General features: G+C 41.7%; 1 protein-coding gene across 2 annotated transcripts in view; it reads left to right on the top strand.

Moving 5' to 3' along the window:
• The window catches only part of marchf8 (membrane-associated ring finger (C3HC4) 8), a 247,408-nt gene that overhangs the window by 245 nt on the left and 221,771 nt on the right, over nucleotides 1-25,392 (top strand). For both annotated transcript variants that reach the window (XM_061950809.1, XM_061950734.1), the window contains exon 1: nucleotides 1-3. This exon is cut by the window's left edge and continues 245 nt beyond it. The gene's annotated coding sequence lies outside the window, so the exon portion shown is untranslated. The remainder of the gene's footprint in view (nucleotides 4-25,392) is intronic.

A 25,392-nucleotide genomic window follows, 5' to 3' on the forward strand; every position in this document is an offset into this window, starting at 1 on the left:
AAGGTAAGAACGTGTACTATATAAGTGACATGATTATGTTTCGCAGCGATGACGTTCCTTGTTCAGGGCGTCGCTCTCGTTTTTTTTTAAATTGTTAAACAGCACGTCTGAGTGCGGTCAGCGCACACCTGCACACACTAGGACCGATTTAAAATCGGTGTTTATTGCACTGGATCAATAAACACCGATTTGATTCGGTCCTAGTGTGTGAGTGTGAATGTTGTCTTGTGTTGGTCCTGCGATGAGGTGGCGACTTGTCCCAGGATGTACCCCGCCTTCCGCCCGAGTGCAGCTTGGATAGGCTACAGAGACCTAGAGAGGGACAAGCGGTATAGAAGATGCCGGATGGATAGTTTTCTTTTACACTACAGTCCACTATGGCAGTGGTTTTTCAACCTTTTTTGAGGCAAGGCACATTTATTTCATTAAAAAATCCAGAGTCACTGTCAGCGGCGGACACTCGAAAGAGTATGACGATCCTCCTGGTAGGGGTGTATCCCTTTATGGAGGATGCCTGTCCGTGACTTTGTTTTACGTGGGGAGACTGGTGCACAGACAGTCACCACACGATCCTTGACAGAATCGGGGCAGGTTCAGTGGCATGGGGTCCAAGACGACTGGGGACCCTTTTCTGCTGCAGCCTTCTTTCACCGTTGTGGTAGTTCTTAAATCTACCGTCTTCCGCCTGCTCCGTCGTTGAGGTCTTCACCGTATCCCTGGTTAGGGGGCAGTCAGGTACTAGGCCTTTGCCCAGGGCCACCTGGGGTAACAGTACCGTATTTTTCGGACTAAAAGTCGCAGTTTTTTTCATATTTTGGCCGGGGGTGCGACTTATACTCAGGAGCGACTTATGTGTGAAATTATTAACACATTACCGTAAAATATCAAATAATATTATTTAGCTCATTCACGTAAGAGACTAGACCAGGGGTCGGCAACCTTTACCAGTCAAAGAGCCATTTTGACCAGTTTCACAAATTATAGAAAACAATGGGAGCCGCAAACATTTTAGAAATTTTAAATGAAATAACACTAGTTATTTCATTTAATTAATTAATTAATTATTTATTTTAGTTATTTCAAAAGTTTTTTTTTTTTTGCTTTGTGCTACGTATACACCAGGGGTCTCAGACACGATGCCCACACCTTTTTATGGAATTTTTAAGCTGGTGCGACACGCGGGTTTTAAATGAATAGCGGTTGTCAGCGTCATGCGTGCCGCATATAGCACCCACTACAACCAGCGTGCTTCTGCCTGCTCAGGTAGGTGACAGCAAGGCATACTTGCTCAACAACCACACAGGTTACACTGACGGTGGCGGTATAAAAAAAACTTTAACACTCTTACTAATAATGTGCCACACTGTGAACCCACACCAAACAAGAATGACAAACACATTTCGGGAGAACATCTGCACCGTAACACAACATAAACACAACAGGACAAATACCCAGAATCCCATGCAGCCCTAACTCTTCCGGGCTACATTATACACCCCCGCTACCAAACCCCGCCCACCTCAACCAACGCACTGAGAGGGGGGGGTTGATGTGTGAGGGAGCAGGCTTGGGGTGGGGGCGGGGTTTGGTGGTAGCAGGGGTGTATAATGTAGCCCGGAAGAGTCAGGGCTGCATGGGATTCTGGGTGTTTGTTCTGTTGTGTTTATGTTGTGTTAAGGTGCAGATGTTCTCCCGAAATGTGTTTGTCATTCTTGTTTGGTTTTGGTTCAAAGTGTGGCGCATTATTAGTAAGAGTGTTAAAGTTGTTTTATATGGTCACCGTCAGTGTAACCTGTGTGGCTGTTGACCAAGTATGCCTTGCTGTCACGTACGTGTGCGAGCAGAAGATGTATATTGTATAACAAGTGTTTGGCTGGCACGTTATTAATACAGATTGTAGAAGGGCGCCAAATGTTGTACCATCATGACACGCCCTTATTATAGCTGTAAGGGTGAAAATCGGTGAATATTAATCCCGGGGGTTTTCTGCGAGAGGCACTGAAATCCGGAAGTCTCACGGGAAAATTGAGGGGTTCAGCAAGTAAGCTGCTGAGCCGCATCAGAGTGATCAAAGAGCCGCATGCGGCTCCGGAGCCGCGGGTTGCCGAGCCCTGGACTAGATGTATAAGATTTCATGGGATTTAACGACTAGGAGTGACAGATTGTTCGGTAAACGTTAGGGGTGTGGGAAAAAATCGATTCGAATTCGAATCGCGATCTCTCGTGTGCGATTCAGAATCGATTCTCATTTAAAAAAAAATTATTTTATTTTTTTGGAAATTTATAAAAAAAAAAAGTATTTTTCTTTTCTTTTTTTAATTAATCAATCCAACAAAACAATACACAGCAATACCATAACAATGCAATCCAATTCCAAAACCAAACCCGACCCAGCAACACTCAGAACTGCAATAAACAGAGCAATTGAGAGGAGACACAAACACGACACAGAACAAACCAAAAGTAGTGAAACAAAAATGAATATTATCAACAACAGTATCAATATTAGTTACTTCAACATAGCAGTGATTAAAAATCCCTCATTGACATTATCATTAGACATTTATAAAAAAAAAAAAAAGAACAATAGTGTCACAGTGGCTTACACTTGCATCGCATCTCGTAAGCTTGACAACACACTGTGTCCAATATTTTCACAAAGATAAAATAAGTCATATTTTTGGTTCATTTAATAGTTAAAACAAATTTACATTATTGCAATCAGTTGATAAAACATTGTCCTTTACAATTATAAAAGCTTTTTACAAAAATCTACCACTCTGCTTGCATGTCAGCAGACTGGGGTAGATGCTGCTGAAATCCTATGTATTGAATGAATAGAGAATCCTTTTGAATCGGGAAAAAAAACGTTTTTGAATCGAGAATCGTGTTGAATTGGAAAAAAAAAAAAATCGATTTTGAATCGAATCGTGACCCCAAGAATTTATATTGAATCGAATCGTGGGACACCCAAAGATTCACAGCCCTAGTAAATGTATAGCATGTTCTATATGTTATAGTTTTTTGAATGACTCTTACCATAATATGTTACATTAACATACCAGGCACGTTCTCAGTTGGTTATTTATGCCTCATATAACGTACACTTATTCAGCCTGTTGTTCACTATTCTTTATTTATTTTAAATTGCCTTTCAAATGTCTATTCTTGGTGTTGGGTTTTATCAAATACATTTCCTCAAAAAATGCGACTTATACTCCAGTGCGACTTATATATGTTTTTTTCCTTCTTTATTGTGCATTTTCGGCCGGAGCGACTTATACTCCGAAAAATACGGTAGTAAAGGGGTTAACCTCTTAGTGCCCCAAGACCCCATAGAGGAGCCTCCACTGCCGGATTCACTTTAACATCATGCCCAGGACACGGAGGCACACCACCAGCAGAAAACGTTAAAAAAAATGAAACTCCACTGTAGTTTTACCATGAATTGATTAACATGGACCCCGATTTAAACAAATTGAAAAACTTATTCGGGTGTTACCATTTAGTGGTCAATTGTACGGAATATGTACTGTACTGTGCAATCTACTCATAAAAGTTTCAATCAATCAATCAAACCAGGTCGTCGTGCTTTATTTTGAGTTTGTTGGTGTTTTCCTGTGTGTAGTGCTTCAGTTCTCGTCTTGCGCTGTTATTTTGGTGGCCCTTCCTGTTTTTTTTGGTGTTTTCCTGTAGCAGTTTCATGTCTAAACACGTGCCCTAAACACCTCCCTAGGGAGGTGTTTAGGGCACGTCCGACCGGTAGGAGGCCACGGGGAAGACCCAGGACACGTTGGGAAGACTATGTCTCCCGGCTGGCCTGGGAACGCCTCAGGATCCCCCGGGAGGAGCTGGACGAAGTGGCTGGGGAGAGGGAAGTCTGGGCTTCCCTGCTTAGGCTGCTGCCCCCGCGACCTGACCTCGGATAAGCGGAAGAAGATGGATGGATGGATGGAGTTTCATGTCTTTCTTTTTTGCGCTATTCCCCGCACCTGCTTTGTTTGCAAGCAAGACTATTTAAGTTGTTGCTATCCTTCTTTGTGTGGACATTGTTGATTGTCATATCATGTACGGATGTACTTGGTGGACGCCGTAAGTTTTTGCTGTCGTCCAGCATTCTGTTTCTGTTTACCTTGTAGCCAGTTCAGTTTTACTTTCGTTTTGCATAGCCATTGCCTTTTCATTTCCCTTTTGTTCATTTTTGGTTTAAGCATTACTAGAGATGTCCGATAAATGCTTTAAAATGTAATATCGGAAATTATCGGTATTGGTTTCAAAAAGTAAAATTTATGACTTTTTAAAACGTCGCTGTACGGAGTGGTACACAGATGTAGGTAGAAGTACAGAGCGCTAATAAACCTTGAAGGCACTGCATTTGCATGCCGGCCCAATCACATAATATCTACGGCTTTTCACACACACAAGTGAATGCAAAGCATACTTGGTCAACAGTCATACAGGTGACACTGAGGGTGGCCGTATAAACAACTTTAACACTGTTACAAATATGCGCCACCTGTGAACCCACACCAAACAAGAATGACAAACACATTTCGGGAGAACATCCGCACCGTAACACAACATAAACACAACAGAACAAACACCCAGAACCCCTTGCAGCACTAACTCTTCCGGGACGCTACAATATACACCCCCCTCTACCACCCCCAACCCCGCCCACCTCAACCTCCTCATGCTCTATCAGGGAGAGCATGTCCCAAATTCCAAGCTGCTGTTTTGAGGCATGTTAAAAAAAAATAATGCACTTTGTGACTTCAATAAGAAATATGGCAGTGCCATGTTGGCATTTTTTTCCATAACTTGAGTTGATTTATTTTGGAAAACCTTGTTACATTGTTTACTGCATCCAGCGGGGCATCACAACAAAATTAGGCATAATAATGTGTTAATTCCACGACTATATATATATCGGTATCGGTTGATATCGGAATCGGTAATTAAGAGTTGGACAATATCGGAATATCGGATATCGGCAAAAAAGCCATTATAGGACATCTTTAACAAACCATCCTTGTCTCACCCGACGCATTCCGACTTTTACAAAGCAATGCTGCCACCGACTGACATGGAGCATTACGTGGTTACTCTGCCGAGTTCTACACAGCACAGGCACTAAGCAACGGCACATTATTTGCAGATTATAATGATTGATTTGCAAAAAATATTTTTTGGACCAATTAGGTGAAGTTGCATAATTTCCCACGGCACACCAGACAATATCTCACGGCACACTAGTGTGCTACGGCACAGTGGTTGAAAAACACTGCACTATGGAATCTATTTAGGGCTTTTTGTTCCAAATGTTTTTTGTTTTTTTTACCATTTATGTATAAAACGTCTTATTTATAAACTTGTTAAACTGAGGGATTCATACTTTGGTATTATAATATTTTGTACATTAAAGATACTAAATCTAGGGATGTTCCGATCAGCGGTTTTTGCTGCCGATTCCGACGCTGATCGTCCAGGAATATGATAGGGCAACACCAATCACGTGTATTAACTGTACATTTTTCAATGTATTTAAGATGAGTGCTATTGACATTTTAACTATCAAAACAATATTTGAATTGGTTCCTTGTTCCTTTTCTCTGTGTGTAACATGTTCAGCCTTTTTCCAGTGATAATGTTACATGATTTTTTTGAGCACACCTATTGATGATTCACATTCAAATTTGCGATTTATCCATCCATCCATCCATTTTCTACCGCTTGTCCCTTTTTGGGGTCGACGGGGGTGCAGGAGCCTATCTCATACCGATTATAAATCGATTAATAATTTTTGAGAATCGTATTAAACGTATGTGTGCGTGTATGTACTGTATGTATGTGTACATGTACATATACAGACACGTACACGTGTAGATATGTGTATATGTGTGTGTGTGTGTGTGTGTGTGTGTGTGTGTGTGTGTGTGTGTGTGTGTGTGTGTGTGTGTGTGTGTGTGTGTGTGTGTGTGTGTGTGTGTGTGTGTGTGTGTGTGTGTGTGTGTGTGTGTGCGCGCGCGTGTGTGTGTGCGCGTGTGTATATGTTCAGTTTATTTCCAACATGCATACAATACAATGTAATGGATCACACAATTCCAGTTGTTTCATTACAGCACGTCCGAAAAGGAGTAGGAAGAAACAGAGCTTATTTAATACTACCCCTTTTCATACCATAGCAATTTTATCCAATTTCCTTGTTCTCTGTAGCAGATCAGTGAACAAATAAATAATGAATAAATAATATACTTTAGTAAGCAAACAAATATTAAATAATCTTTGTCTCAATAAAAAAAAAAGAAAAAAAAAGGGTTCAATATGTTCATCATAATTCTTGTTCTGTGTACTTTGTGAACACTTGTAGATTGAACAGTCTCTTAAACTGAATCATATTGGTGCTTTGTTTGATTTCTTTGGTTAATCCGTTCCATAATTTAATTCCACATACTGATATACTAAAGGTTTTAAGTGTTGTACGAGCATACACATGTTTTAAATTAGATTTTCCTCTATGTGTGTGTTTATATATACTGTATGTGTGTGTATACAGTATGTATATATGTATACACACACGTGTGTGTGTGTATATATATATATATGTGTGTGTCTGTATATAAAGGGCAGCACGGTTGTACAGGGGGTTAGTGCGTATGCCTCACAATATGAAGGTCCTGTGTTTGATCCCTGGGCTCGGGATCTTGCTGTGTGGATTTTGCATGTTCCCCCCATGACTGCGTGGGTTTCCAATTATTATTGATACTGCTGTCTTAAAAATGTTTGATTTTCCTTTTTTTATTATTGTATTTGAATGTCTTCTCATTTGCTTTGTAAATTTCGGTCCTAACTATTGTCAAGCTGGGATTGGGTTGGAGAGGATGTTGCTCTGTTTTATTTTATTAAACTTACTAACTTTTTGATTTTTGTAAATTGAATTGAAAACAAACAAAAAAAAAGTTTTTAGGCCAACGTATAAGTCGTACGTTAGCATCCGACAGGAAATTTTGTAACTTGTTTTGAAAATGTTTTATTATAATCATATACCAAATAATATTATAAGAGAATTGTTCAGAATCGAATCATCACCCCAAGAATCCGAATCAAAATGAATTCTGAGGTACCCAAAGATTCCCACCACTACTCGATAATGGTACTCAAGATATTAAGAAATGCAGTTTATTTGCAGTAATGGGGGCGATTATTATTAGCTTAAAGGAGCGGCTCCACACTGTGAATGAAGACACATAATTGGTTGGCAGCTGCTTGTTAGTCGGGGGGACTAAAAATACATATAGTGTGTAAGTGTCAGCCGAGGGGATCAAGGTTTGGGATTGGCAATAAAATGCATGAACATGAAAGGAGACCACATACTTTTTCACAAAATTCTGCCGATCTATCGGCACATCCCTAACTAAAACCATATCACATCCAAATTTGGTAATGAAAACTACATGTAAGATTCGCGTTACTTTAAAGCAGTTGGTGTCAGCCCTGAACACAGGCAAAAAAGTCTAAGAAAGTCATAAATCCAATCATTTTAATTTAAGGCCTTAAAATGTCTAAAATTATCCTAAAATTTCATAAAAGGTCTTAAATACAAATTTGAAAGGTCTTCAAAATCTATTGACGTTACTTTTATTTAAAAACGCTAAAATGTAACTTCTGATTTTACTTTGTAATATGTTTTGTCCGTATGGATGTGAAATTGTCTTAAATAATTTTCAAGATGGTCTTAAAAAAGTCTTAAAATGTCTTAAATTTGACATGTTGAAACTTGCAGAGACCCTGGGTGTATAATAAGGACAATACTTGCAGTATAAATACTTTATAAGGCACAACATAATGACAAAGACTCCTTCTTAGCTAAGGAAACACACCATAGTCTATACATTACTGCCATCTAATGTCTTGCAACTATATACAAAGTCTACTATATAATACTTGCAAATGAGAGTAAGACATGTAATAAGAAAACAAGATAGAACAACTGGACAGGAGAGTTATCATAATCACCTCATTTTAAATGTTACATTAAAAATTACATTTTATTATTAAAGGGGAACATTATCACAATTTCAGAAGGGTTAAAACCATTAAAAATCAGTTCCCAGTGGCTTATTTTATTTTTCGAAGTTTTTTTCAAAATTTTACCCATCACGCAATATCCCTAAAAAAAGCTTCAAAGTGCCTGATTTTAACCATCGTTATATACACCCGTCCATTTTCCTGTGATGTCACACAGTGATGCCAATACAAACAAACATGGCGGATAGAACAGCAAGATTGATAGCTCGGATTCAGACTCGGATTTCAGCGGCTTAAGCGATTCAACAGATTACGAATGTATTGAAACGAATGGTTGTAGTGTGGAGGCAGGTAGCGAAAACAAAATTGAAGAAGAAACTGAAGCTATTGAGCCATATCGGTTTGAACCGTATGCAAGCGAAAACGACGAAAACGACACGACAGCCAGCGACACGGGAGAAAGCGAGGACGAATTTGGCGATCGCCTTCTAACCAACGATTGGTATGTGTTTGTTTGGCATTAAAGGAAACTACCAACTATGAACTAGGTTTACAGCATATGAAATACATTTGGCAACAACATGCACTTTGAGAGTGCAGACAGCCCAATTTTCATCAATTAATATATTCTGTAGACATACCCTCATCCGCTCTCTTTTCCTGAAAGCTGATCTGTCCAGCCCAGTTGGAAATGCATCTGCTTTGAGTGTCGCAGGATATCCACACATTCTTGCCATCTCTGTCGTAGCATAGCTTTCGTCGGTAAAGTGTGCGGAACAAACGACTGACTATTTCGTCGGCTTTCCCCACAGCCTCGTATTTTGAACAAATTTCGTCCAATTTCTTGCCACTTTCGCATCTTTGGGCCACTGGTGCAACTGGAATCCGTCCCTGTTCGTGTTGTTACACCCTCCGACAACACACCGATGAAAGTGAGAAAATGGCGGATTGCTTCCCGATCCGAGAGCGAATAATAGAAAGGTGTTTAATTCGCCAAAATTCACCTATTTAGAGTTCGGAAATCGGTTAAAAAAATATATGGTCTTTTTTTCTGCAACATCAAGGTATATATTGACGCTTACATAGGTCTGGTGATAATGTTCCCCTTTAAACAATTAACATATATGAACACACACAAAAGTACAGAAAATTGAGTACTGGTATCAATTTCCAAATACCAGGAATTGGTACTGTATCGGTTTGAAATGTGAATGGTACCCATCCTAATCTTCCACATCGTACTCCTTATGGACGTGTCTTTGTGCACAGAAAAGAAGAGGTTTCCCCAAACTGGTCTCACATATTTGATAGCAGTAATCCAACATGCCTGTAAGGCTGCATAGCGAGCGCGGTGGTGTCTCTCCCCGTTGATGGTTTCAGTGCATCTCACGTTTCAGTGCGCCCTCGTTGGCTGCCGAGATCCGCTTTCCTCTCTCCGTCCCGCTGTGTGCCATGATACCCCAGTCAAAGCGTGCGTGTCGCGTTCTGCTTTAATCCGCTTTAAATGCGCCGCACTTTTTGTGTACTTAGTGCTCTCAGCTGGACGATTGCCCGCTGTTGACTGCCTGCAAACTGTCTAAAGCCATCTTTTATGGTGATATACGCTGCTGTGTGGGCAATGGTTGTGATTGTGGAATCGGGATGGTCATCATGGTTACTGTTTGTGTACCACTGTTCTCATGTACTGAAGACTAAGCCGTGATACGACAAAACACCTTTTTGTATCATTTGTGTCTAACCTCATTTTTAACGGGGGGAATAAAGGTTACACCTTAAATACATGGCTGTCTATCATAAAGGGCAGATCTGGTGAACAGAAAATGGGGCAAATTAAGACATGCAGAACATGGGACACTGTCAAATGCAGTTGAGCAGCTCTTTTGTGCCAGTATAAAAACTCAAAAGGCAAGAAATGAAATTTAATAAAGGAAAAAAGCATAGAAAAACAGCAAGTGTATACTTGGAGGCATAGGACAGCTCACTTCTATACTAGCGTAAAACAATACCTTATCAAATTGCCTGTGTTCAGGGCTGCAGCTATCGATTATTTTAGTAATCGAGTAATCTATTGATTAATCGAGTAATCGGTTAAATCACACTTTATAGCCTCAATGCGTATTTTAGGGAAAATAGTTTTAAATAAACAACCGTTTTTCTGCTTGTATAACCTTCATTCTTTGTTTTCTGGTAATTGTACATTGTCAACATTAAAATTGCGCTTTTAAACATGTGTGCATTGATAAAACATTTCAAATAATTAAAATATACTTCATGGGGTCCAGATTTGATCACTTTTTATTAGTAACACTCAAACATTTATTTGAAGCAACAGAATATAAATCAAAGCTTGTTTCAAATTGAATTACCGTATTTTCCGGACTTTAGAGTGTATATAAGTCGCACCCATCCAATTTCAGTGGGAAAACTTGTGTTTCCAAATATTAGCGAAATGAGTTATTTACACAGAAAGGTTTTGTAAATGTTTACTTACATACCTTAATTGTTTCAAAACTATACCTGTAACCAATGTTCCCTCTAATTTTTCATGTGTGTGAGCAAACGCAAAAACTCCCTGAGCATTCAGTGGAGCCCATGTGAGCAACATCAGACGTGCACACTGTGGCTACACCAGCAGCACACCTGTCCCAAAACTGACTAAATAACAAGTTCAATCTCCATCCATCCATCCCACCACATCGCAGGGCCAACACAGATAGACAGACAACATTCTCTTATTATTATAATCAAATGACAGCATTCATTTCCTTGAGGTTATTTTCTAATATAAGTGTTTAGGCCCACTTACAATGACAATAACAACAAATATTGTTTTTCATGAACTGTGTACTTGTATTGTTTGTCTGGGTGGAGGTCCTGCTTTGGAAACAATTTGTACCCCTTTCAGACATTGCATTTAGTTCCCATTAAAACATTCACATGTTGCACAATGAGATGTAAGCAGGGGATCATGTGTACATTCCTGCAACTTCCTGTTTGAAAAAAATATATTTTTATTAGTATTTATTTAATATACTCACAGCATTTCATGATTAATATTTATAAATTAAGATTCCTAATAAATGACACTAGAATAAGCACACATTTGATTGGTAAATCATATTGTAACGACCTGGAATGACATTATGTGTGGTGTTGGAGTTGTCCGACTTTTTGTGTGGCTGCAAACGCATCATTGGCTAAGTGCCTTATGTGCAGGTGTTGGCGCAAGTGAGAAAGAGCGAGCGGCTGCTGTTGATATAACAAAGTTGCTTTTGGTCTGGTTTGTACTGCAGAAAATGACCAGTTTTGCTAGATATCATTTTTTTACTAATGTTTTGGTGATGTGTTTATTGGTCGACAATAAAGAGTTTTGCTCAGTAAAGTGATCGATGGAATTCATGTCCTCAAAGCGCCTCGACAGACGTTACAATATTTGAACAATGATGACGAAAACTTTTCTCTGTTTTTTATTTGATTTTGTGCGTGGCATGGATTTGCCATGCGCAGAGGACGCTTGAGCAGTGCGCAATTGCACAGGCGCGCACCTTAGAGGGAACGTTGCCTGTAACACGGCAGTAAAACGGCTGATCAAACAACACAAGTCATCGTCATGGACCCACTAGCTGCGGAAGCTAGTAGCTCTGCAATCAGCTAAACAGACTTAGCACCACGGTGACGTCTTGGTGAATTTATTTAGGAATTTGTGAAACTGAAAAAATACAAAAATGCCACTTTAAGTAATTAATACTAACACAGAAACTTGTAAATGTGTTAGCATATTAGCTAATGCTAACGACGTTAGCTTGATTACATTACGATAGCACGTACAAATATGCATGAAAACAATACTATCAAACATGTGACGGTTCAGTAAGTATGAATTGTTTTAGTTGTATCGTAAAACTCACAAACATTTCTTAGAGTGATGACTAGAATCCATAGGAGTAACAACGCTGTAGACGAAACGGCACTTGTGCTTCCGGTTCATGGCTTTATTAAGAAGGAAATACTGTAGACCTTCAACCCATAGCACTTGCAGTGAGTGATTTCGTCCAAAAGATGGTGACATAGCACAAACAATAACACACATTTTCAGTGTCTGTCAGTGTTTTATGAAAAGTATTTGTTGAGTACAAAACATTCTGGCCGTTAGCAAAGAAAAATTATCCATAAATTATCCGCACTATTTCATAAGCCGCAGGGTTCAAAGCGTAGGGAAAAAGTAGCGGCTTATCGTCTGGAAAATACCCTAATTGATTTAATCGATTAATCATTGCATCTCTACCTGTGTCAAATATTATTTTTCTAGACTAAAACATTTACAATTTTTTCGTGGAAAGAGATTGGGATATTTTGAAATTAATTGAAGTCTGTGTTTAGCGCATTGCTTCACAGTGTCTCAGTACATGCTGAAATTCATGTTTCCCCTCAGTGAACCACAGCTTCCCCGCGACGGCAGCATTCATGCAGCCTGCGGTCATGATGCTATCGCCACCACGCTTGACTGTAGCCAAACTACCTTGCTTCATACTTATGTTGGCAGCTATGGCCTTAAAATAAAACCTCAGATTTTTCTTACTAAAAATGATATTAACGATTTTTTTTGTTGCCGCCTTGTTCAGTTTGTAAAGAGTTGAATTCCCCGCACTCAACTGGAACCTTTGTTTTCAGATGCTGCAATAAGTTTGTTTCCTGCTGCCTTTTTTTAAATAAACTTTGCAGCGTGCAGTAATTTGTCCAATGCCTGTTGCCGCAAAACCAAACTGCTGACATCATTTTTCTTTTCTTTTGGAACAAACCCTTTCGCTCTCGTTAGTGTTAGCAATGTTTTTCTAGGTGTGTGAATCTCTGCTAAAGAAATGAGAAGGGTGGAAGCTCTTGGGGGCAAAAAGTATACAAGTATATACAAGAGGAGAAAAAACATTGATTTTGAATTTTTTTTAATCGTCTGCAACAAAAACTCACATTTATCAATAAAATCTATATATCGCCCAGGCCCAACTGTACACTAAGTAATAATTTATTTTCCATGCAGAAATGGTCTTTTTATTAAAAATGGTTGCTGAAATGTGAGGCTGTAGCTGCAGTGGAGGTCTGCGCCCTCTTGACTGCTCTTGTTGTGTTTCATGCTTGGTGCATAATCCCACATCATCGCACAGGATTAACTGCATATAGATTGGCCCTCTTCAGGCCTGTACGCTTAACTGTTTCACACGTTTTTTGTAGGACAGAAAAAATGTAGGAGCAATATGAAATGTCATATCACAATTTTATTATTAACACATGTGCACTCATACATATAAACACAATGCCATTATAAGGCCTACTGTAACGCTCAATTAGAGACAGAACATCCCTAAATTGTTTGATCAGTTTGATCTAGTTTGATCAAATTTGGATGGATTAATTTTAGGAGCAAAATGCTGATTAAATAATTAAAATTTGTATTCACATTTTTTCTTTTTAATACTTATTTTTGGGTGCAAATGCGGCTAAAATACACGTACTGTACAGCCCTGCCTCTTTCACTTGACCTCTTTTGCAGGTAACAGGGTGGCTTAGTTTGGCTTTGTGCTTGTTATGAGGTGAAAGACAGGACTAATATAGTCTGAAATAGGGATGTCCCGATCCAGGTTTTTGCACTTCCGATCCGATACCGATATTGTTTTTGCACTTCCGATCCGATACCGATACTGACCGATACCGATACTGACCGATACTGGCCTATCCGAGTATGTATTAAAGTTATTTAGCCTACTTAGTTGTCAGAATCATGTTGAAAAGGGTTTTAGTACTCTTGATAACAACTAGCCAGCTGAGTTAGGGGAGTTTGAATAATACACAATGGTTGGTAACAAGAAACTGACCTGTTTATTCAAGGATAAACACAAAATAGACAAAATTATACATGACAAACAGAAATGGCATCATTGAACTAGGGCTGGGCGATATGGCCTTTTTTTAATATTGCGATATTTTAAGGCCATATTGCGATACACGATATATATGTGGATATTTTGCCTTAGCCTTGAATGAACACTTGATGCATATAATCACAGCAGTATGATGATTCTATGTGTCTACATTAAAACATTCTTCTTCATACTGCATTAATATATGCTACTTTTAAACTTTCATGCAGAGAGGGAAATCACAACTAAAAAAAATCACTATTTTTTTCATACGGTGTTGATCTGGAAATGTTTGCCTCGGCATTTTGATGGTGTGGGCGTGTGGCACCGAACGGAGATAAGCGTCTCGACAGACGTTACAATATTTGAACAATGATGACGAAAACTGTTTTCTCTGTCGTGTCCGTGTGTCAAATTGTTATGCGCTTATTTTTTTATTTGATTTTGTGCGTGGCATAGATTTGCCGTGCGCAGAGGACGCTTGAGCAGGCGCGCACCTTAGCGGCTGCGCTAGCATCACAGCTAACGTTAGCCATGCCGCTACCTCTCTGCTCTGGATCTGGATCGGCATTTTCCCATGCCTTGCCGATACGCATTTTTTTGCAAATATCGGCGGCCGATCCGATCCAAATATCGGATCGGGACATCCCTAGTCTGAACTAGAGATGTCCGATAATGGCTTTTTTGCCGATATCCGATATTGTCCAACTCTTAATTACCGTTTCTGATATCAACCGATATATATATATATATATGTATATGTATACAGTCGTGGAATTAACACATTATTATGCCTGATTTTGTTGTGATGCCCCGCTGGATGCATTAAACAATGTAACAAGGTTTTCCAAAATAAATCAACTCAAGTTATGGGAAAAAAATGCCAACATGGCACTGCCATATTTATTATTGAAGTCACAAAGTGCATTATTTTTTTTAACATGCCTCAAAACAGCAGCTTGGAATTTGGGACATGCTCTCCCTGAGAGAGCATGCGGAGGTTGAGGTGGGCGGGGTTGAGGTGGGTGGGGGGTGTTGGGGGTAGCAGGGGGTGTATATTGTAGCGTCCCGGAAGAGTTAGTGCTGCAAGAGGTTCTGGGTATTTGTTCTGTTGTGTTTATGTTGTGTCACGGTGCGGATGTTCTCCCGAAATGTGTTTGTCATTCTTGTTTGGTGTGGGTTCGCAGTGTGGCGCATATTTGTAACAGTGTTAAAGTTGCTTATACGGCCACCCTAAGTGTGACCTGTATGGCTGTTGACCAAGTATGCATTGCATTCACTTGTGTGTGTGAAAAGCCGTAGATATTATGTGATTGGGCCGGCACGCAAAGGCAGTGCCTTTAAGGTTTATCGGCGCTCTGTACTTCTCCCTACGTCCGTGTGCCACTCTGTACAGTGGCGTTTTAAAAAGTCATACATTTTACTTTATGAAACCGATATCACAATTTAAAGCATTTATCGGCCGATAATATTGGCAGTCCGATGTTATCGGACATCTCTAGTCTGAACTTTCATTTATGAGCTGCTTTCATCTTGTGGTTTCATGCGGACCTCCATGGATCATTTTTTTCATTGAACTGCCATGGTAAAGAAACATTTTAGTCCAGCCTGTCATTATCAGTGCAAAATCTCATTATATGACCACATGGCGGGGTTAAGATGGCCTGCTGCTCTCCCTCCACTCCTCGTGGCTTCACTTTGCAACCAACACTTGCGCCCTCTTGACATCCAGGGATTTTTGCTGCTATCAACCAGTAGCAGCACCTCCTGTTATGAGAAATCTCATCTGTTCTTGACCTCGAGCCGCCCGAGCTGTCATCACTCTTTTTTGGGCGGGGAGGCTCATCAGCTGTCCTGACAGGAGAAGAAGCCTCTGCAGGATAAACAAGAGCGCCGTAATTACGACGCCAAAGCTGTGGAGATGACTGAACGAGAAGAGATTGATGCCTCCTGCAGACCCATTGTGTGCTTGCAAATCAACTCACGCTTTATGTCTTCTGACATGCGTTCAGGGGGAAGTAATTTTCAACCGGAAAGAATGCAATTCTGAGTATATGAAGGCTTCATTAGAAGCTCGCTGCTGCCATTGTCGGGCACAATAGCTTGTGATGGTGCAAAGTGCCACCCCCACTATGACAACATGCAGCAGAGACCATGTTTGACTGCTTCCATTGTAGCTGCATTGCAGCTGCTTCAATCAAGTTCACAAAGAAAACACATTACACAAAGAAACTGTACCTTTGAGCAGGGATGCGTTTTTTTATTCATATGTATCTCCACAAAGTTAGTCATCTACGATTCTATGCAACTTAATTGTTTGGGGGGCCAAATTTCCATAGAGCTAAAGACCAGGGGGCCCGACTTCTCTTCACTATTAGTCTTATTTTATATATTGCTGATAATCTGCTGTTTTTAATGACCTCCTGCCAAAAAGCTAGTTTGTCTAAGGTCGGGTCTCCTGGAAGAGTTCACAAGTATTTGTTAAAACTATCCATCCATCCATCCATCCATCTTCTTCCGCTTATCCGAGGTCGGGTCGCGGGGGCTGCAGCTTAAGCAGGGAAGCCCAGACTTCCCTCTCCCCAGCCACTTCGTCCAGCTCCTCCCGGGGGATCCCGAGGCGTTCCCAGGCCAGCCGGGAGAGATAGTCTTCCCAGCGTGTCCTGGGTCTTCCCCGTGGCCTCCTACCGGTCGGACGTGCCCTAAACACCTTCCTAGGGAGGCGTTCGGGTGGCATCCTGACCAGATGCCCCAACCACCTCATCTGGCTCCTCTCGATGTGGAGGAGCAGCGGCTTTACTTTGAGCTCCCCCCGAATGACAGAGCTTCTCACCTTATCTCTAAGGGAGAGCCCCGCCACTCGGCGGAGGAAACTCATTTCGGCCGCTTGTACCCGTGATCTTGTCCTTTCGGTCATGACCCAAAGCTCATGACCATAGGTGAGGATGGGAACGTAGATCGACCGGTAAATCGAGAGCTTTGCCTTCCGGCTCAGCTCCTTCTTCACCACAACGGATCGATACAGCGTCCGCATTACTGAAGACGCCGCACCGATCCGCCTGTCGATCTCACGATCCACTCTTCCCCCACTCGTGAACAAGACTCCGAGGTACTTGAACTCCTCCACTTGGGGCAAGATCTCCTCCCCAACCCGGAGATGGCACTCCACCCTTTTCCGGGAGAGAACCATGGACTCGGACTTGGAGGTGCTGATTCCCATCCCAGTCGCTTCACACTCGGCTGCGAACCGATCCAGCGAGAGCTGAAGATCTTGGCCAGAGGAAGCCATCAGGACCACATCATCTGCAAATAACAGAGACCTAATCCTGCAGCCACCAAACCAGATCCCCTCAACGCCCTGACTGCGCCTAGAAATTCTGTCCATAAAGGTTATGAACAGAATCGGTGACAAAGGGCAGCCTTGGCGGAGTCCAACCCTCACTGGAAACGTGTCCGACTTACTGCCGGCAATGCGGACCAAGCTCTGGCACTGATTATACAGGGAGCGAACTGCCACAATAAGACAGTCCGTTACCCCATACTCTCTGAGCACTCCCCACAGGACTTCCCGGGGTACACGGTCGAATGCCTTCTCCAAGTCCACAAAGCACATGTAGACTGGTTGGGCAAACTCCCATGCACCCTCAAGGACCCTGCCGAGAGTATAGAGCTGGTCCACAGTTCAACGACCAGGACGAAAACCACACTGTTCCTCCTGAATCCGAGGTTCGACTATCTGGCGTAGCCTCCTCTCCAGTACACCTGAATAGACCTTACCGGGAAGGCTGAGGAGTGTGATCCCACGATAGTTGGAACACACCCTCCGGTTCCCCTTCTTAAAGAGAGGAACCACCACCCCGGTCTGCCAATCCAGAGGTACCGCCCCCGATGTCCACGCGATGTTGCAGAGTCTTGTCAACCAAGACAGCCCCACAACATCCAGAGCCTTAAGGAACTCCGGGCGGATCTCATCCACCCCCGGGGCCTTGCCACCGAGGAGCTTTTTAACTACCTCGGCAACCTCAGCCCCAGAAATAGGAGAGCCCACCACAGATTCCCCAGGCCCTGCTTCCTCATAGGAAGACGTGCTGGTAGGATTGAGGAGGTCTTCGAAGTATTCCCTCCACCGATCCACAACATCCGCAGTCGAGGTCAGCAGAGCACCATCCCCACCATACACGTTGTTGACACTGCACTGCTTCCCCTTCCTGAGGCGGCGGATGGTGGTCCAGAATAGCTTCGAAGCCGTCCGGAAGTCTTTTTCCATGGCCTCCCCGAACTCCTCCCATGTCCGAGTTTTTGCCTCCGCGACCGCTGAAGCCGCACACCGCTTGGCCTGTCGGTACTTGTCTGCTGCCTCAGGAGTCCCATGAGCCAAAAGAACCCGATAGGACTCCTTCTTCAGCCTGACGACATCCCTCACCGCCGGCGTCCACCAACGGGTTCTAGGATTACCGCCACGACAGGCACCAACTACCTTGCGGCCACAGCTCCAATCGGCCGCCTCGACAACAGAGGTACGGAACATCGTCCACTCGGACTCAATGTCCAGCACCTCCCTCGTGACATGTTCAAAGTTCTTCCGGAGGTGGGAATTGAAACTCTCTCTGACAGGAGACTCTGCCAGGCGTTCCCAGCAAACCCTCACAATGCGTTTGGGCCTGCCAGGTCTGTCCGGCATCCTCCCCCACCATCGCAGCCAACTCACCAGGTGATCGGTAGAAAGCTCCGCCCCTCTCTTCACCCGAGTGTCCAAAACATGAGACCGCAAATCCGATGACACAACTACAAAGTCGATCATGGAACTGCGGCCTAGGGTGTCCTGGTGCCAAGTGCACATATGGACACCCTTATGTTTGAACATGGTGTTTGTTATCGACAATCTGTGACGAGCACAAAAGTCCAATAACAGAACACCACTCGGGTTCAGATCCGGGCGGCCATTCTTCCCAATCACACCTCTCCAGGTTTCACTGTCGCTGCCAACATGAGCGTTGAAGTCCCCCAGTAGAACGAGGGAATCACCCGGGGGAGCACTCTCCAGTACTCCCTCGAGTGAATCCAAAAAGGGTGGGTACTCTGAGCTGCCGTTTGGCGTGTAAACGCAAACAACAGTCAGGACCCGTCCCCCCCACCCGAAGGCGGAGGGAAGCTACCCTCTCGTCCACCGGGTTGAACTCCAACGTGCAGGCTTTGAGCCGAGGGGCAACAAGAATTGCCACCCCAGCCCGTCGCCTCTCACTGCCGGCAACGCCAGAGTGGAAGAGAGTCCAGCCCCTATCAAGAGAAGTGGTTCCAGAGCCCTTGCTGTGCGTCGAAGTGAGTCCGACTATATCTAGCCGGAACTTCTCCACCTCACGCACTAGCTCAGGCTCCTTCCCCCCAGCGAAGTGACGTTCCACGTCCCAAGAGCCAGCTTATGTAGCCGAGGATCGGACCGCCAAGCGCCCTGCCCTCGGCTGCCGCCCAGCTCACACTGCACCCGACCTCTATGGCCCCTGCTATGGGTGGTGAGCCCATTGGAGGGGGGACCCACGTTGCCTCTTCGGGCTGTGCCCGGCCGGGCCCCATGGGGACAGGCCCGGCCACCAGGCGCTCGCCATCGTGCCCCACCTCCGGGCCTGGCTCCAGAGGGGGGCCCCGGTGACCCGCGTCCGGGCGAGGGAAATCTGGGTCCTATGTTTGTGTTCTTCATTGAGGTCTTCGAGCTGCTCTTTGTCTGATCTCTCACCTAGAACCAGTTTGCCTTGGGAGACCCTACCAGGGGGCATAGAAACCCCCGGACAACATAGCTCCTAGGATCATTGGGACATGCAAACTCCTCTACCACGGTAAGGTGGCAGCTCAGAGAGGAGTTGTTAAAACTAGAAATGCGTTAAAATGTAATATCGGAAATTATCTGTATTGTTTTTTTTATTATCGGTATCGTTTTTTTTATTTTTTTTATTTTTTTTATTTTTATTTTTTTTAATTAAATCAACATAAAAAACACAAGATACACTTACAATTAGTGCACCAACCCAAAAAAACTCCCTCCCCCATTTACACTCATTCACACTCATTCACACAAAAGGGTTGTTTCTTTCTGTTATTAATATTCTGGTTCCTACATTATATATCAATATATATCAATACAGTCTGCAAGGGATACAGCCCGTAAGCACACATGATTGTGCGTGCTGCTGGTCCACTAATAGTACTAACCTTTAACAGTTAATTTGACTAATTTTCATTAATTACTAGTTTCTATGTAACTGTTTTTATATTGTTTTACTTTCTTTTTTTATTCAAGAAAATGTTTTTTATTTTATTAATTTTAAAAAAAAAGTACCTTATCTTCACCATACCTGGTTGTCCAAATTAGGCATAATAATGTGTTAATTCCACGACTGTATATATCGGTTGATATAGGTATCGGTAATTAAAGAGTTGGACAATATCGGAATATCGGATATCGGCAAAAAGCCATTATCAGACATCCCTAATTAAAACAGGTCACAGGTGAATGTTACAGCGTTGGTCTCACTTCTGCAAAAGCATTGCCGATTGCGTACGTAGGCACCACGAGCGGTGCCTCCATGAGCTAGCTTCTGCCAATAGTGAGCCAAGATGAATAATTATTCACTCTCTTTAAGCAAAAAGCCAATTAAATCCAATGGGTCGACGAGTCCAATGGGCCAACAAGAGTTTACGAGGGTGCGGGCCAATAAAAGGAAAAAGAAGTGATGAAGAGGGAGATGTTTGAGTGGTTCCATCCGTTCATGAATTTTTGTCAATAGGATCTGTGGCTAATTAAAATTATTATAATTGTAAAAAGATACTATCTGAGGCTAGTTCCTCCTTTTTATAAGACTTTAACCCTTGCACCATTTTTTGATTAATCTCTTAAAGACAGCTTGAACTTGGGGGTACATTCCGAGACACTACTCTTTTCAAGGTATTAGAAGTAGGGCTGCACGATTTTGTGAAACAACCTAATTGCGATTTTCTCTCAAATTGCTATTGCATTTCGATTTGTGATTTTTATATTGTATACATAAAATGCATAAAACTGCAAAAATAACGAGTGATGGAAGACATGTTACTTTTAGAATGTTAATCAACATATGTTTGTCTCAAGGTGCCACACATTGAAACAATATGCAATAATTTGCTTTCAAAAATATTTGTCTTTATCTACTTCATCTACATCATGCTCTTTACCTGAATTTTTTTTAGATACAACCTATATAGGGTTTATAATGTAATGTAATCATAATATATAATAATTTATTTTATTTAGCCTTTATTTAACCAGGTAAAAATCCCATTGAGATCAAGGATCTCTTTTCCAAGGGAGACCTGGCCAAGAGGGCAGCAGCAAGGTTACATTAAAAACAGTAAACAACACATAAAACATCACATTTACAACATTAAAACTTGCTCACATGACACATGTGCATACAGACAAGGTTGACTGTAATCCTTTCACAGAAGCTTTAAACTCATTCAATGTAACAAGGGTTTGAAGTTTAATATTCCATTGTAGGTTATTCCAAGCCTTTGGTGCTGAAAACCTAAATGCTTTCTTGCCCAGTTCAGTTCTTACTTTGGGGACGACAAATTGCAGAACATTCATTGAACGAAGATTGTGACTTCCTTGTTTCTTTGTTAAAACCTAGTGTGTGTGTGACAATCATTGGTACTTTAACTTTTAACTTTTAAAAGACAAGACAGATAAGATGGAGTGATACCCAGAATGGTTTTGTAGATAAAAACATACCAATAATAATAATAAGTATTATTATTATTATTATTATTAATAATAATAATAATAATGCAAATAACCATTTAAGAATATATAAACTTTAATAATCACTACTGTAGAATTGTTTACCATTGTATTGTAATTGGAAGGTATATAACTTAATTCTAAATAAATAAAATAAACTCATTTCTGTAAGCGAAAATTTCACCCAAATCGATATTGAACATCTTAAAGTGCGTTTTTATACCCGGTTGGAAAAATAAGGTCAGACGTTGTCTTTTTGTTTATTATTATCACGTGATCACGACGGCATTTTTGCTCATTGATGCCCGTGTTGATGGGCTCATATTGCCCGTTCAATTTGAATCTGAAATAATCCCACAACGGGACATTTGGCTTTATAATCTTATTTTTTTCCTCCTAATTTGTGTTAATTGGTGGCACTTTTCACTGAGACAAAGATTGTTAATGACTGAAAAGAGGGGTCAATCTGTTCAGTTAATTCCGATGTTATATAAACGTGCTCAGGTGATGAGAGCGATGTACATAGTAAGACGTCTTTCTTTCTGTTTGAAGCGAGAGACGAACAAAAGCGAGGTTCAATTCTGGTTGGCGAACAGGACTGTCAGTCTCTAGCGGTTATTTACCGCACTATTTAAAACCTCTATGTCAATTTGATTTCGATTAATTGTGCAGCCCTAATTAGAAGTACCAAAACGCCTAAACAACAGATAGTAGACGGGCAGGCCTTAAGGTTGAAGAAGCAACTGTATACAGTATTTGTGTGCGCTTGATAAGACAGTTTGATGGTGAGTTCAGCCAAACTCAGGTGTATGTTTGCTATAACATTCTAACATAGTCAAAGATCCTCTATATGACATTGCTCTTGTGTTTTTAGACATCTGCTGCAAAACTTGCAGTCTTTTGCAAAACTGTTTAACTGAACTAGCGGGCCGGTCTGGTGTCTTTACCGGGCCGGATTTGGCCCCGGGGCCATCAGTTGAGTAGCCCTGTCTTAGGCTGTTTTCACACATCATTTGGGAAACTTATCCAGAACACACATTTAGAAATATTAATGAATGAATAGACACAGTAATGAACATATGCATAAAGTAAGGACTTGATTGGGCAGTTTTTGTGACTCGTGCAACTATTCCAAGCTAAAATGCTGTCAGCAGAGTATTTTTATGTGTGGTGTTCGGGTCTGTGGGACCCGTTTTCATTTTTTATTAAAAGATAAATGATACAATTAATACTTTTTTCAAACTGAGATTCACTGACTTCGGCTCATTTTCTGTGAAGAACATATATCAGAATACATATTTAATGACCACACACCATACACCCCCCCTACACATTTCTATTACATATAAGATGTCCGGGTCCACTGCACGCACACATAGCAGGCCTAGACAGGAGGAAGACAGAGTGTAGGAACACAGAACATTAGAGGGTCAAATGTGCGAGAAAATGAGAGCAGACAGCGTTGACAAACAATGTTGCAACCTTGTGTGGGAACCGCAGGTGCAGAAACACAAAAGAAGAATCCCTGTGGGATGCAGAAACTGGCAGAGAAATTTTCCGTGCAACGTTCATGCCTCACAATCAAAACACTTTTATGTTAAAATACGGAACATATGTTTATTGGGATAAGGTAAACATCTGTTCAGTATTTTAACATAAAAGTGTGTGATTGTGAGGCATTAAAAGCCACAAAATGCAACGGGTCCATCAGACCCACAAATGCTGGCTGAGTAACAACAATATGAACATAGAATAGCTTAGAATTCACAAAAAGCTTCCAAAATATACTTTAACAGCGCCCAGGAAGAGAGCAGAGCACATATATTTTCTATTAGTCCTTCTTGCTGTCATTTTAGCATTACTCAGTGTCTTTGGTCCATGTAGCGTTCACATTTGAGTTTAAGTAAACCTAACTGTCCAAGCCTTTTTGTTTGGTGCACACCAGGTTTTGGACGATTGTGTTTAAAGCGAATCGTCGTAGCAGAACAAAAGTCATTTTAACCAAACCTCAAACATTCTTTATATTGAGCCGCTTCTAGCGGTCTTTGCATAACAGTTGTGCTTGTGTGAGCTTTCATTTTTAGTCCCAAAAATTATTTTGTTTGTTTTTGTCGTTTATTTTGGGTCTTTTCAAACATGGCAGCATCGGATGCGGTTGTCAGCCTCGCTCAGCATCTGCACACCAGCTGCTTCCACCCCCGTCTTTCCATTCTGCAGCTTAATCTCTGGAATAATATTGATTGCATTTTGTGTGGAGATAGGAAATGGATACAGCCAACAAAAACAAGAGAGGGGGAAATAGGATCTTCATATATTTCCTGTTCCATTTTATTTTATTTGATATATTAAGGTGTGTGTTAAAGCCGGATGTTGGGGCTCCTGTACTCCTTGGTCGGTCATTAGCTTCAATTTGGTAGGAGCAGTGATTGTAACTTTTTCCATGTTCAACTCTTAATTGAGTTACAATAACCGTATTACCAAATGTACCGGCAAGTCCCATATTGCCTTTGTCATCTGATCCTGGACTGTTTGACGCCATCCCTAATGTGTATGAGTTTTTCCTTGCCCTTATGTGGGCTCTGTACCGAGGATGTCGTTGTGGCTTGTGCAGCCCTTTGAGACACTTGTGATTGAGGGCTATATAAATAAACATTGATTGATTGATTGATTGATATGTGGCGATATCCCCATCTATTTGGGCTGTAATATAATAACCTTAAGATATTTTTCTCTTTTTCTACGTCCCTTTGTGGCTGACCTATCTTGGTCCTCCGGGAGGAGACTATTGATCTACACCCTCAAGAATGATGTCACGCACACGACTGACTAAACCAGGGGTTTCAAACTCATTGTAGCTCAGGGGCCGCATGGAGGACATTCTATTCCCAAGTGGGCCGGAATGGTAAAATCAAGGCATGATACCTGACAACGCCAGGTTGTTTTCTTTGTTTTACTTTGGCCAAAAATAGAACAAGCACATTTTGAAAACGTACAAATCACAAATAATCCTCTGGACAAAACACTTCAAGTTTGTTGAAAATTCTAAGGAAATTGGTGCAGCTTCAAAAAACACAATGAGCTTAGACTTGGTCTCAGTGTATCTACAAAGCCAGGATTAAACTTTAAATCACAGTCTTTCTGGGATTGAACAAAAAGCACAACATGTAAACTCTTCAAGGTATCAAATACCTCCTTGGTCATGTTCACGTATCAATCCGGTGCTAACTCAACAAACCGTAGAAACTGAGTTAAAAACTATTCAAAAGGGTTGAATTCACTTTTCTTGTTTTTGACAGAGACATTTTGGGGGAGTAAGGGTGCCAAATAACGATGAGTTCGAAGCACAATCCATAAAACGACAGGTTTTAAGTTTTATGTGGGTCGAGGAGGAGGAGCCACAGTCACCCTTTACTGTGTACCTCCTGCTTGGCCACAGTATAAACCGTTTGCTTGCCTAACAGAATTGCTATTGTGACATCCAATGGACACATTTAGAACATGAGTTTCTTTCGTTCAAAGAAACCACCAGCTCATTTTTATACTTTGCAAACTCATCACGCGGGCCGGATAAAACCTGTTCCAGCCCGCGGGCCGTCAGTTTGACACGCCTGGACTAAACCATTAATGGTCCTACAAAGTTTCTTTAGGGGCCCTATCCGCACTATAAGGCGCACCTAAAAA

The sequence above is a fragment of the Nerophis lumbriciformis genome, linkage group LG02, assembly GCF_033978685.3.
Source record: "Nerophis lumbriciformis linkage group LG02, RoL_Nlum_v2.1, whole genome shotgun sequence".
NCBI classification, from domain to species: domain Eukaryota; kingdom Metazoa; phylum Chordata; class Actinopteri; order Syngnathiformes; family Syngnathidae; genus Nerophis; species Nerophis lumbriciformis.